This window comes from Hermetia illucens, chromosome 5, assembly GCF_905115235.1.
Source record: "Hermetia illucens chromosome 5, iHerIll2.2.curated.20191125, whole genome shotgun sequence".
Lineage (NCBI taxonomy): Eukaryota > Metazoa > Arthropoda > Insecta > Diptera > Stratiomyidae > Hermetia > Hermetia illucens.
The window spans coordinates 55,782,666-55,796,676 of record NC_051853.1 but is presented as its reverse complement, the minus strand read 5'-3'; the positions used below and the strand labels follow the sequence as shown (position 1 = coordinate 55,796,676).

Here is a 14,011-nt window from a genome sequence, read left to right as displayed (position 1 = left end):
ACCGGATGCCCATTTACAGCCCAAACTTTTTAATATCTGGTTCAGGAGTGCCGATGGTTAAGAAATTTTCTAGTATATCGACTCTCTTCCCCATATGTGTGTGTATATTAGGTGGGGCAGGGGCAAAGCCTCTGAGCCCTCACAATCTAGTGATCGATTGTAGTCGATTCCCTCCTCTGAGGCAATATTCAGGATTCGTTTATGTATCGCGTTCGTGGATGTGATGCCACATGCCGCAGTTGGAAAACACCATAAATCTGATCTCTGATCTATAGGTGGGACACTCCAATAGGAAATATTCCGTGGATCCCGTTTCCTCATAACAGAATGGGCTCGTATCACCTTGAAGGATCCCTAATCTACCTAGTCCGAATATGTACAATACTCCTCTAAGTCTTTCTGCTTTTCGACAGGATAAACTTTACAGGTTATTTGTTTGGTTTTGAGAAGAAAAGTTTGGTGTGTTTAGCAGCATTATGCCTCAGCTACCTGCCAATTAGCCAATGCTACTGACCCTCCAATTGCTGGTTTCAGTCCAAATATGGCGGAAATTCAACCCTCTTTTGTTAAAGCACAGGATATTTCACTTCCCTCTACGCTGCAATGAGCGGGTACCCAGAGTAGTTTCACCCTGTTCAAACTAGAAATAGAGCTCAATCGATTTCTACTTCCCTGAACACCACATAGATCTAATCGAATGTTACTCTATGAGCTGCTCTCATTGCAGTGCTATGAATAAATAAATTCAAGGGTTGCAAATTGAGTAATGCATTAATGTTGCACCAAATGTCATGCTCATGGCACCGGTAATACCCAAACGCGCAGTTCTTTGCAGCTTGGCTAGTTTATAACGAAAACTCTTTTGTTTCACCTCAACCTACCACACAGTGGATACGTAGGCAAGAACTAATTCTCATATCAAGGTAAAGGTGCGCCTATGCAACTCATAAGCTGTTATAGCTCGTTCCATTTGTACCTCTTCATGTTTGTTCCAAAGAAGCTTCTTATCTAAAGTACTTCCCACATATTTCACTTATTAAGAGAGTTAAAAGTCTGGAAGGCAAACACCATTCAATTTCCATCTTTCTGTAAATAATTTCATTGTAGTTTTATTTGAGTTTTCTGAAAGTCCATGCCTAATTTCCCATCAGTCAATCAAATTAACGTCCCGTTGTATACTTCAACACACCGTTTCGAGATCTCGACCAACAACTAGCAGTGCCACGTCATCAGCATTAGCTTCAGAGTGTATTTGCGAATTCGAGTTGATCATCATACTCCACAAAAGTGGCGAGAGCACACCACGTTGAGATCAGCCTTTCGTTGTGTCGGTTATTAGGTAGAGATCAACCCACACTTCAACATGCAGCAATCTCTGCGTTAGAAAAGGAAAGGTCTATCTAACTAAAATTGCATCAACACCGTGCTCTCTGGCGCACCACAGAGCTTTTGGAAAGGACCACAGTCAAACGCCTCTTCAATGTTCACAAATACTTCACACTTCTTTGAATTTGAATAGTCGTCTTTCCCAGGCATCCCCAATTCCCCTTGCAATACTTTCGAGTTGAAGGCTTTGCAGAAACTGCCAATCTTTACCCTTCCGTTTCTAGACCTGTTCTCCCGGATGGAGTACTTCCAAGAGATTCTCTACTGATTCCAGTCATCATTCTTGAAAGTTGCATCCGGTGGGCAAAGAAAGTCCAACTTGTCTGACTCATCCTTATCAAGGACGCTGCACATCCTGGAAATCTCCCTTTCTCCTTTCAGTTCCTCAGAGTATACTCTAAAGGAGTCTTGCTTCGAATGTTTTACGAGTCTCTTATTTTACCCTTTGAGTTCCGGAAGTTTAACCGGCCTTCATTCTTATTCCTGCTAATTCAGAATTGGTCCGGGTTGATTTCCTGAGACTTTGCAGTTCTCGTTTCAACTGTGGGACCGTTTTAGTGCTTTGGTTTCGAGAAATAGAACAAGCCTCTTCAAAGCACTTCAAAAGGGTGCGATTCAGAGTATCCAATTGATCTTCTATCGCGAAAGAAGTCCTTCGTCCCCTAGTGCCGAAGGAACTTTGTCCAATCCGGTTTCCTAGGATTCCATCTCTGTATTACATTCTGTTGTGTTTCCTTACAATAGTCAGATTACAGTTTAAGTAACGGTCATCTGAGAGTGCGAGTTCATCTAGCACTCGCCAGTCTCTAATCAACTCTAACAACTTTTTCAAGCAAATTGTCGTTCAGCTTAAGGTTTCTTCTCTGGCTCTCTAGAGGACTTTCCTTATTGGGTTCTCTCATCGCGGCAAGCTAGGTAATCGTTGAGGGAGAGTCGGAATAAGGAAACATTTGGATATTTTCGCGGCCCTTGACGGATGAAAGTGCACTCACCTTAGATGCCTGTATCCTGTACATTCAGATGGTTTGCAGATGGGGGGTTGGGAAGAAGTAGATTCTTCATAAATGAAATTTTAATATTTCATTCGAATGTCAATTATTCTCGTTAATTATGACGTCAGCATTTTATTTTTATGGCTTAATAATAATAATAATCTTCCAGGGGGATTCGTTGAATCCCCTTTTGGTTTTGTATGGCAATGAACCCCCTTTCATGATTACTGAATGATGCTAGAGGGCATGGTTTTGCAATAAAGTATGGCCTACGTGCTAAGTGCGAACTGACACACTTGACGTACTTAGATGACATCAAGCTGTATGCTAGGACTGACGAACATCTTAGAAGTCTGTTGCGAATAATAGACGTGTTCAGCCGTGATATTTGGATGGAGTTTGGATTAGACAACAGTCGAATCCAAGCCATCCGCAAAGGTCATCACGAGCCGCATGCCGGACATGGCATTGGTGACCTCCACATCGAAGCTATGACCGAGACAAACTTCTACCTAGGAATTCTGCAGGGAACCCATGCTGGAGTTGGTAATCTGAAGGGTGCTCTGCTGTCCGAATTCCTGTGACGTGTAAAGCTGGTGCTGAAATCGCATCTCTCAGGAAGAATAAAACCAAGAGTGGATCGATGAATGGAAGTCGAAGGCAATGCACGGTAAACACGTGAATTGTCTTTGGCAACCATTTGTCGATTTGCATTTGTCGAATAGACGGCTGTATGTTGGGGAGCTCTTTGCTGAGACGGAAGGGTTCATGTGTGCCATTCAGGACGGCGTGGTCGCCACCCGAGCTTACAAAAAGCTCATCATGAAAGAAGTCTGGTTCAAACCATGCAGAAGTACAGCATTCTGTATACGTGCTCGATGTTGCGAGGAGTTCTCAACGGATTCTCCCATTAACCTACCACCGTCCACCACCACCAGCGCTCCTTTAGTTTTTAAGTAGGTAGGATCGTCCGAGTCTAAATGCTTGGCAGTTAATGTTAGTATTAGGTAAAGTCCAGCATCTGCCGAGATTGTGATAACTCGGAAAATAATAATCGTTGGTGCAAAAATCCATGTTGGATCTAGGCCTTGAAGTGTGTTAGAGCACTTCATTCAAGACCGTAACGGTACACTACAGTACACTGTAGGAGGCAATGTGGTCAGCATTGAGCTCGCCCGAGAGTATTACCTTGATTTTGACTCAGGTACTCAATCACAGCTGAGTCGACTGGTATCCGACGTCAAATTACGATACAAATTCTACTGTCACCAGTGAGATTTGAACCGCGACTTTCCGTACGACAGCCTTGTCCTCTAACCACTCAGCTATTCGGACATTTTTATGGCTTAGGATGCGGTAAATTCGTACGAAATGGATAAGTTTGAACTACTATAACTTTAACCCTAATAGTCGGATTTCCATAAAACTTGGCGTGTGTATGCACGAGACCTCTATGCCGGCGCAAAATTTAGTACTCCTGGGATAGTCAAATTGTAAAAGTTAGTAATATACTATCAGTAAGTTTATTTGAGCAGATATCGGAATAGGACATATTTTGAGATTTCATCTAAGCCCATTTTCTTGATTTTTCAGTTGGGTAATTTCCGAAAATGAGTCCTGTCTCACTTTACCATAAGTACGTACATTTTGACTCCTTACTCACGCACTTAGCAATTCACGCCAAAACTAATGCCAGTTTCGAAAGTACCAATCAATACCTTTCATTTGATCATTTGACTGTATCTGGTGAACATTTTTATAAATCCCCCTTTCCATGTATGGGAAGCCCCACTTTGAACTCCACTTAAAATTTATGTCACTCGCTGTATGAGTGGGACTTCATAGTTCCCATTTGTCCACCAAATTTCGTTCGGATCGGTTCAGCCGTTTTGGAGAAAAGTGTGTGGCAGACAGACAGACAGACAGTGAATCCATTCGAATAAGGTTTTACACAAAACCTTAAAAGCATCCCTGCTTTCTTTATTCCTTTTATATTTTAAAAGTTTAATATGAAATTTCCAGAAGTTTATGTGAAGTAAACAAAGGTGTCTCGTGGCAGCTAAACATAGTTTACTCACTAGTGCAAATGGCCATAAAAAACTATATTAATATATTAGACTGCTTAAGCAAACAGTCCCAGCTGGTTTTATTCTCCCGAATAAAGAAACACTCGTATGTTCAAGCTTTTAGTGTTTAGTAAATAATTTTGACTTTCCATTATTTTAAAATTAGACAGGTAGCTTACTGCACATGTTACCGAAAGAAAAAATTACAGCATGTATCAAGTCGGAGTATAAAAGGCAGATCAATATCCATATAAATCACTAGTTTCAAACCAGCCCCCAGCGCGCAGAAATTGACAGCATGAAGCTAATTTTCTTCTTCCTTGGATTTCTCCTGTTCGCTACAATTGTCCTTGCCGATTCTTTAGAAAGTAAATCAAGCAGCGACGAAGTAGACAAACGATCAGCCGATAACTCTTTAGAATTCGATTCTCTTGAAGCTCGTCAAAAACGTGCAATTGAGGTCAAGGATGGTGGTTGCATACGCAATCCCAAAAATGACAAGGTCCAAGAGAAAGTGAAAATCAAAATTTGATTAGTTGATATAAAAATATAACTTCTGTTTTGTTTTTAATGGATTCTCACGAATAAATTGTCAAGCAAACTTGCGTCTACTTCTAATATTGTATAAAATAACTAAGCCTTTAAGAAGAGTTCTTTGTTGATCTGACCAACCTATGTAAGAATTGCCTAGAAGACGCCCTTCTATATCCTAAACATTGACTTCAAACAATGGCAAAAAAGGTTCTTCCGTGAAACCAAAAATATGCAACAACGAAACCTACACTACACGTGTTCTAACCGGCGTAGAGCTTTAAGGGGAAAGGGAAGGTTGCAATTTTCACATGACGGTGAATGGCAGGAAATGAATCCAGTTTTCTCGACCTGATGCCTGTAATTCGTAAAATTTCTTGCACCTGAAACGTCCACCCTCCTATTTCTTCCTTGTTTATATCTTGGAAGCATTTCTGGAACTTCATTTTCGGCCCCATATTTACCTCGATTAACGCTTCTGTTTTTATTTGATCACGGAAGCAAAATGTGGTGGCTTTTTCGGAATTTCTAGTAGAAAGCAGTCCCATACCATATTCGGCCGTTACAGCTGAACAAACACAACGATCCGACCCCAATGGTTAACGGGACACAGGCTAAAGGAAAATAAATATCTGAAGACACAATTCCAAATTTTCCTTTTTACCAAACGCTTTTCAGCATCGAACATCGTATTGCAATTGCAGTAGTGACCCATGCTTACCTAAGCAAAGGAGGAGCTTCTGAGACAACGAACTCTCTACTATCCTCAGTAAAACAAAAATAAAATGCTGAGATCAAGGAAAGAGATAAATAAAGCAAAGTTGGAGTTATTCCGCTACGTTAAATCCGATCAAGAAAATTCACCGAATGTCTTTAAAAACAAAATGATCGTGCTGATGCTCAATCGACACGGCAGGATGGGCCCCGGTCCTGCCGAGAAATGGGCAAAAGTTCTTGACGCATGGACGGCTTTAGGACGTTAATAAATTAGTCCGAGCAAAATACGTGTCTGCACGTGAAATATTGACACTCTCACCGGAAAGACCGAGGAACTCGCAAGAGCCCTTCGCATTGATATCTGCGCTCTGCACGAAACCCGATGGTCTGGTGCCCATATAATCATATTGCGGACATCTTGTACTTATAAATACATGGTTCATTAAACTATTGTCTCATTATCCTGCATTTTATGGTGGGAACAGTAAAACGCAAATCGACTGTATTCTCATTACGAAATTTAATCAGCGACACTGATTGCAAAGCCGTTCCCTATGAGGCCATCGCATCTGAACATCGACCGTTGACTGCCGTCGCAGTTTGCAGATTTATAAGAATGCCAACTGGGAAGCAAAGAAGCGATCGTTGTCCGACCGGTCCATTTAAAAAATCTTTACGATAAACTAGACACACGGGATGGCGAGAGAGATCTGTGTCGACTTGCCAAAAGTCGTCAAGAACGTACCCAGTATATCGAACACTTCTGTAGCATTAATGATAAAAACTGTACTTTACCAACCGTCGAGCCGCAGCGGATAGACGACCAGAATATTTCGAGCAGAATTCAACTAAAGAATTTGCTTCTTTCACTTCCACAATCATTGCCGACATTCGGAACAGTTCCACCTGCCGACGCAGCTGAAACGATTGAAATCGAGGAAAGCAACAGGACCTAACGACATCGCATCTGAGCCCTGGAAAGCGAGGAACTGGAACCCAACACTGTGCTCAGTGAATTCTTTAATTGGATTATTATTACTATTATTCTGTTAAGGGAAAGTCGCACCGCGTCCTTGAAGAACTATTATGCCCCTTTTGCTTAGTTATAGTGTACCAACTAATCACAATATCGCAACCAACCAACTTTAGTATATTCCCTACTTTCAGATCCTTCAATTTTGCATCTGGTATTAAGTGTTCTCCCAGATGCCTCGACCTATTTTGCACAAGTGCCTGACACTCTCCCAGAACGTGTATAGAGGTTTCGTCATCCTCCTCACAAAACCTGCAGGCAGTGTCCGTAGATATCCCTAGCTTCCCTAGGTGATGGCAAATGATTAATCGGGTTATTCAGGAAGGTGGAACACCATCTGACTGGCAAGAAAATATTATAGCTCCAATAAGGAAAAAAAGCTAGTCCAGCAGATTGTTCAAAATTACGGTCCGATCCAGTTACTTTTTGAAAGCATTCTTGACGAAATCGTTAAAATAACCGTGAGTGAAGCCAGATTTGTCAATAACCGCAGAACTCTTGACACAATACATGCAGCACGGTTACTCATGGAGAAACACCGTGAGAAGCATCGCCCTCTTTATATTGCCTTTCTGTAGCTAGAGAAAGCGTATGACCGTGTGCCACACGAACTCCAAAAAGTAAAGTTCGAAGTGTGGCGGGTGTATCAAAACCGCTTCATATCTCTGTTGGCGTTCATCAAGGAAGCATTCTCTCACCACTCTTCTTTGTTCTTGTTATGGATACTATCCCCCGAGACATCCAACGTCCAGCGTAATATACACTGCTTTATGCAGATGATGTTTTCCTAGCGTCTACTAGCAAAAATGATCTCGAGTAACTACAATCGTCTCATGCAACATGGGCTCAGATTGAATCTGAATAAAACTGAGTTTTTGACGACCGAACATCAGAAACAGGTACAATCATTGTCAGCGACAGTGACCTGCCCAGAACTGAGCGATTTAAATATTTCGGGTCAATGCTATCAGCCAATAGTAAGCTGGGTTATGTGGCAACCTGGATGAAATGGCGTTCCACAACTGGTGTTCTTTGTGATCGACGTATCAACGAACGTCTCAAATCTTAAATCTAACGCAATGTCGTCCGTCGTGTCGCTCGCGCGACAGTGAACTTCGTCTTGCGGTGATGGAGTTGACGATGTTGCATTGGACTAGCGGCGTGACACGTTATGGTGTTGCACCGATCGTGGGAAAACTACGAGAGAGAGGCGTCTTCGATGATATAGTCACGTAACTTGCGCAAACGAGAATTCACTTGCCAAGATTGGTCTGAACATTGCAGTCGATGATAAGCGACCAAAAGGCCGGCCGAAAGACCTTGCTTGTGAAAGGACAAAGGGTGAAGAAAAAGAAAAAGAAGTTTACCGACAAATGCTGCCGCTAGATTGTTCGTGAATGATTCCACAAAGAAGTTTCTGACCTCGAGAGACCGTAGTAAGTTGGCCTTACCACCAGCGGTAACAAAGGTTAGAGAACCCTCGATTTGGATAGCCCCTAACACATCCTTAATCCAATAAACTTCCGCCCGGGCAATATGTGGATCCTCCATCATGCCAGCGTGTGAAGGATCCAACTGATTGATAGTAAAATCCACACTGTTCTGTCCTGTCATAAACTGCCATGATCACCCCAAGCTCGTAAAAGAGACGGCTGCCCACTTTCAGTCCAAACTTCTTAGTATCTGGTTCAGGAACGCCGATAGTTAGGAAATTTTTTTTATCCATTGGCTCTTTCTCCCTTGTGTGCGAATGTGTAAGAGATGGGTGAGAGGCGAAGCCTCTGACCAGTCAGACTCAAGTGGTACATTGTCGTCGATTCAAATTTTCAAAAAGTAATTTAAGTAATTAGTGAATAAATATAAAAGGACCTTATAACCGCATTTGTTTTTACTAACTTTGTACTGATGACAGAAGTAAGTCGCTCCCGAAATATATGTTTATTTACATTTAAAACTACAAATTTTAGTTTGGAGGAAGCTACCCCTGGTATATCAATTTTAGGCTAGACCTCAAGCAGCAGACGAAAATCTAATCTCCCAGCTAGTGAATTATCACTTGTCAGAATGTCTACAATATTCCTCCAAATCTTCCTCCTTTTCGGCAGGATAAAATTCGCCGTAAGTTTGCTTGGTTCTGGCAAGAAACGTTTGGTGTGTTTAACAGTATTAAGGCCCAGTCACCCGTCATTATGGGAAGCTGGTGCCCAGGTTTTGATAGCAGCGTTAGCCAATGCTACTGACACCCCAATTACTGGTTACGGTCAGTGCATGGGGGAAATTGAACCCTCTTTTGCTAAAGCACCCGAGATTTTACTTCTCTCTATACCACAATGAACAGGTGCGCAGATTAGTTAGACCGTGTTGAATTTAGAAACAAAGTTCAATTGATTTCTATATTCATGAACGCCGAAGGACTACTCAGCGTAGCATGACTATCGCTACAGATAGCGATGAGCCGGCCATTCAACTGTTTGTCAATCACCCAGGGTACCGCAGCTAGGATCGCAATCATTTCAATCCAAGATCATCATCACCAACGGCGCAACAACCGGTATCCGGTCTAGGCCTGCCTTAATAAGGAACTCCAGACATCCCGGTTTTGCGCCGAGGTCCACCAATTCGATATCCCTCAAAGCTGTCTGGCGTCCTGGCCTACGCCATCGCTCCATCTTAGGCAGGGTCTGCCTCGTCTTCTTTTTCTACCATAGATATTGCCCTTATAGACTTTCCGGGCGGAATCATCCTCATCCATACGGATTAAGTGACCCGCCCACCGTAACCTATTGAGCCGGATTTTAACCACAACCGGACGGTTATGGTATCGCTCATAGATTTCGTCATTTTGTAGGCTACGGAATCGTCCATCCTCATGTAGGGGGCCAAAAATTCTTCGGTGGATTCTTCTCGCGAACGCGGCCAAGAGTTCGCAATTCTTCTTGCCAAGAACCCAAGTTTCCGAGGAATATATGAGGACTGGCAAGATCATAGTCTTGTACAGTAAGAGCTTTGACCCTATGGTGGGAAGTTTCGAGCGGAACAGTCTTTGTAAGCTGAAATAGGCTCTGTTGGCTAACAACAACCGTGCGCGGATTTCATCATCGTAGCTGTTATCGGTTGTGATTTTCGACCCTAGATAGGAGAAATTGTCAACGGTCTCAAAGTTGTATTCTCCTATCCTTATTCTTCTTCGTGTTTGACCAGTGCGGTTTGATGTTGTTGGTTGATTCGTCTTTGGTGCTGATGTTGCCACCATATATTTTGTCTTGCTTTCATTGATGTGCAGCCCAAGATATCGCGCCATTCGCCGCCTGCTCGATCTGGATGAAGGCAGTTTGTACGTCTCGGTTGGTTTTTCCCATGACATCAATATCGTCAGTATAGGCCAGTAGTTGGGTGGACTTGAAGAGGATCGTACCTCTTGCATTTACCTCAGCATCAAGCATCACTTTTTCGAGGGCCAGGTTAAAGAGGACGCATGATAGCGCATCCCCTTGTCGTAGACCGTTGTTGATGTCGAATGGTCTTGAGAGTGACCCTGCTGCCTTTATCTGGCCTTGCACATTGGTCAGGGTCAGCCAAGTCAGTCTTATTAGTTTCGTCGGGATACCGAATTCCCTCATGGCCGTATACAGTTTTACCCTGGCTATGCTATCATAGGCGGCTTTAAAGTCGATGAACAGATGGTGCAACTGTTGTCCTTATTCCAACAGTTTTTCCATCGCCTGCCGCAGAGAGAAAACCTGATCTGTTGCTGATTTGCCTGGAGTGAAGCCTCTTTGGTATGGGCCAATGATGTTCTGGGCGTATGGGGCTATCCGGCCTAGCAAGATAGTGGAGAATATCTTATAGGTGGTACTCAGCAACGTGATACCTCTATAATTGCTCCACTGTGTGATATCTCCCTTTTTATGTATGAGACAGATAATGCCTTTTTGCCAATCGCCAGGCATTGATTCGCTGTCCCATACCTTGAGCACAAGATGATGAACCACTTGGTGTAACTGGTCGCCCCCATATTTAACCAATTCGGCTGTGATTCCATCGGCTCCTGGCGACTTATGATTTTTTATCCGGTGAATTGCACGGACTGTTTCTCCTAAACTTGGTGGTGGCAGTATTTGTCCGTCGTCTTCAGTTGGTGGGACCTCCAACTCGCCGATGTTCTGGTTGTTCAGTAACTCAGCAAAGTACTCAACCCACCGCACCAATACGCCCATTCTGTCGGAAATCAGATTTCCCTCTTTGTCTCGGCAGAATTAGCATCGTGGTCTATAAGGCTTCCTCCTGCTGACTTGTTGGTAAAACTTCCGCGCCTGGTGCGGTTGCTCCCTGTACTTTTCTAGTTCACAGACTTGTTGGTTCTCCCAGGCTTCCTCTTTCCGTCTGTGAAGTCGCTTCTCCGCTCGACGGAGTTCGTGATAAGTCTCTGCGCGTGCCCGCGTTCTTTGAGAATGCAACATTACTCGGTATGCGGCATTCTTCCGTTCCGTTGCTAGCTTACATTCATCGTCAAACCAGCCGTTCCGACTCCTTTTGCGGCTGGGGCCAAGTATGTTTGTGGCCGTGTCAATGATAACGTTCTTCATGTGGTTGTGAAGATCATTTGTTGATGCTTCATCTCCAGGAACTCTGTTGACTGCGGTTATTGCGGCATCCATTTCCCTGTCGGTAACGCGGAGGGTTGTGTTGTGGATGGCTTCAGTGTTCACTCTCACCTGATTGTCAGAGGGGATTCTAGGTGGTATTGTTATTCGAGCTCGGAGCACCATGCCAACGAGATAGTGATCCGAGTCTATATTGGCCCCCCTATATGTTCTGACATTCATCAAGGCTGAGAGGTGGCGGCGTTCGATCAGCACGTGGTCAATTTGGTTGAAAGTGGCCCCGTCTGGAGAGGCCCATGTATGTTTGTGGACGGCTTTCCGCGCAAACCAGGCACTTCCAACAACCATTTCGTGTGACCCTGCTAATTGAATAATCCGCAGTCCGTTATCATTTGTTTTTTTCGTGTAAGCTATGGGAGCCAACGTATCGCCTGAATACGGGCTGTAAATTTACAACCCCAAGTATTAAATCTGATATGCTAAATGCATACTCTTAACGGTCTACATACAAATGGGATAGTTCGACACTCAAATATACTCACACAAGAAACAAACAAAACCTTTCATACCTGAAGCGCCCAGCTTGCGGTTTCCCGACTTGTTCTGGTTCGTTTCCGTTTTCTCTATCTTTCAAGATAACTTATATTACATATATATTAGGTTGGGGAAAAAGTAATGTCGTATTTGTGATCGAATTTTAACGCCTTATTAAACATACTTAGAATTATCCGATTTAAGTCAAATATGTGTCCTTTTTTTCGCAAACTTGTTGCCATTTAGAAGGCAACTCCATTATCCCCCTCTTATAAAACCCCCCTCCTTATTTGCAAAAAATTCAGACACCAGTTTTCGTAAGCCTCTTTTGAGGCGAACTTATTAGCACCAAAAATGTTTTGCATGGACCGGAAGAGATGGTAATCTCTTGGTGCCAGGTTCGGACTATACGGTGGGTGCGATAGGACATCTCATCCGAGCTCCCATAGCTTCTGGCGGGTCATCCTGGAGGAACAGAACACCATTCCTATTGACCAATCCTGGCCGCTTCTTGTCAATCGCCTGCTTCAAACGGTCGAGTTGCTCACATTAGAGGACCGAACTGAGAGTTTGGCCATAGTTGAGCAGCTCATAGTGGATGACTCCCTCCCAATCCCACCAAACACACAGCAAAACCGTCCTGGCCCTCAATCCGGGTTGGGCGATGGTTTGAGCCGGCTCGCCGCGCATCGACCACGATCTTTTTCGCTTAAGGTTGTCGTACGTAATCCACTTTTTCACCAGTCACCATCCGCTACAAAAATGGGTCGAATTCGTTCCGTTTCAGCAGTGCATTGCAGGCGTTGATTCGGTCCAAGAGATTTTTTTCCGTTAACTCGTGTGGCAGCCAAACATCCAGCTTTTCTTGGAATCCAATCTTCTGCAAACGGTTCCAAACGGTTTTATGGTCCTTACCCAGTTCCGGGCCAATCGAGCGAATGCTCACATGCCGGTCTACTGGGATGATTTCGACGATTTCATCGGTTTCTACGACGATTGGCCTACTAGTATGGGGTGTATATTCGACATCCACTGCACCAGAACGAAATCGATCGAACCAACGCTGCGCTGTGCGAATCGTTACAGTATCGGGCCCATAAACTTCGCAAATTTTTTTGGCCGCATTCGTTGCATTTTTACCTCTCAGGTAGTCAAAATGTAAAATATGACGAATTTCTTCCCTGGTGGACTCCATCTTTGACGCGCTATAACTTGAGACTGAAACGTATCATCATAAAACTGTTAAAGAGACACCTGCAGTCCAGATTGTCGTCTTCAAATCGCCGTATAATATGCTCCGATGCGATAAGTACAACACAAGATATGTTTAAGTGTCGCCATCTATTGACAAAATACGACATTACTTTTTCCCCAACCTAATATAACTGGAGAGCCCAGTAAGCCCAGAAGCCATTGCGAAAATTGAATTCAGTTCTTCTAATAACTCTGACAATGCTTTATGCCCGCGACGACCGTTTTTCCCCATAGATGTAGTCGAATGTTACTCTATGAGCTGCTCTCGTTGCAGTGCTATGAATAAATAAATCCAAGGGTTGCAAATTGAATAATGCATTAAAGCTTCGCCGGCTGTGGTGTTTATGGCACCGGTAATACCCAGAGACACCGTTCTTTGCAGTGTGGTTAGTTTACAGCGAAAACTCTTTTATTTCACCAAAGCCCACGCATGCATAGGCGAACATTGACATTGCTACCTGAGGCCAGGCTTTCGTTGAACGCTTTGAAGCGCTCAAGGATAGCAGCTCTCACCGTTTCATTGGTGACAACCGCTCTCGCAGTCTTCCAATTCCCCTTGCAACACTTTCGACTTGAAAGGTTTGCAGAAACTGCCAATCCTTCTTAGAACTGTTTTCCCGGATGGTATATGGTAGTTCGTGAAAGTTCCATCCTGTTTTCTAAGAGAGTCCAAGTTCGCCGATTCATCCTTATCAAGAACTCTGCACAGTTTGGAAGTCTCATTTCCTCCGTCCAGTTCCCCCAAGTATGCTCTAAAAGAGTCTCGCTTCAAACGCTTTACAAGGCTCTTATTTCACTTTCGGGGTTCCGGAAATTTAACCAGTCTTTATTCATATTGATTTTACTAGCAGAATTCAAAAATCGTCAGGTTGATTTCCTGAGTCTTTGCAGTTC

General features: G+C 43.5%; 1 protein-coding gene across 2 annotated transcripts in view; it reads left to right on the top strand.

Moving 5' to 3' along the window:
- LOC119657870 (sex peptide receptor) overlaps window positions 1-14,011 on the top strand; it is a 490,494-nt gene that overhangs the window by 375,934 nt on the left and 100,549 nt on the right. The window lies entirely within an intron of this gene.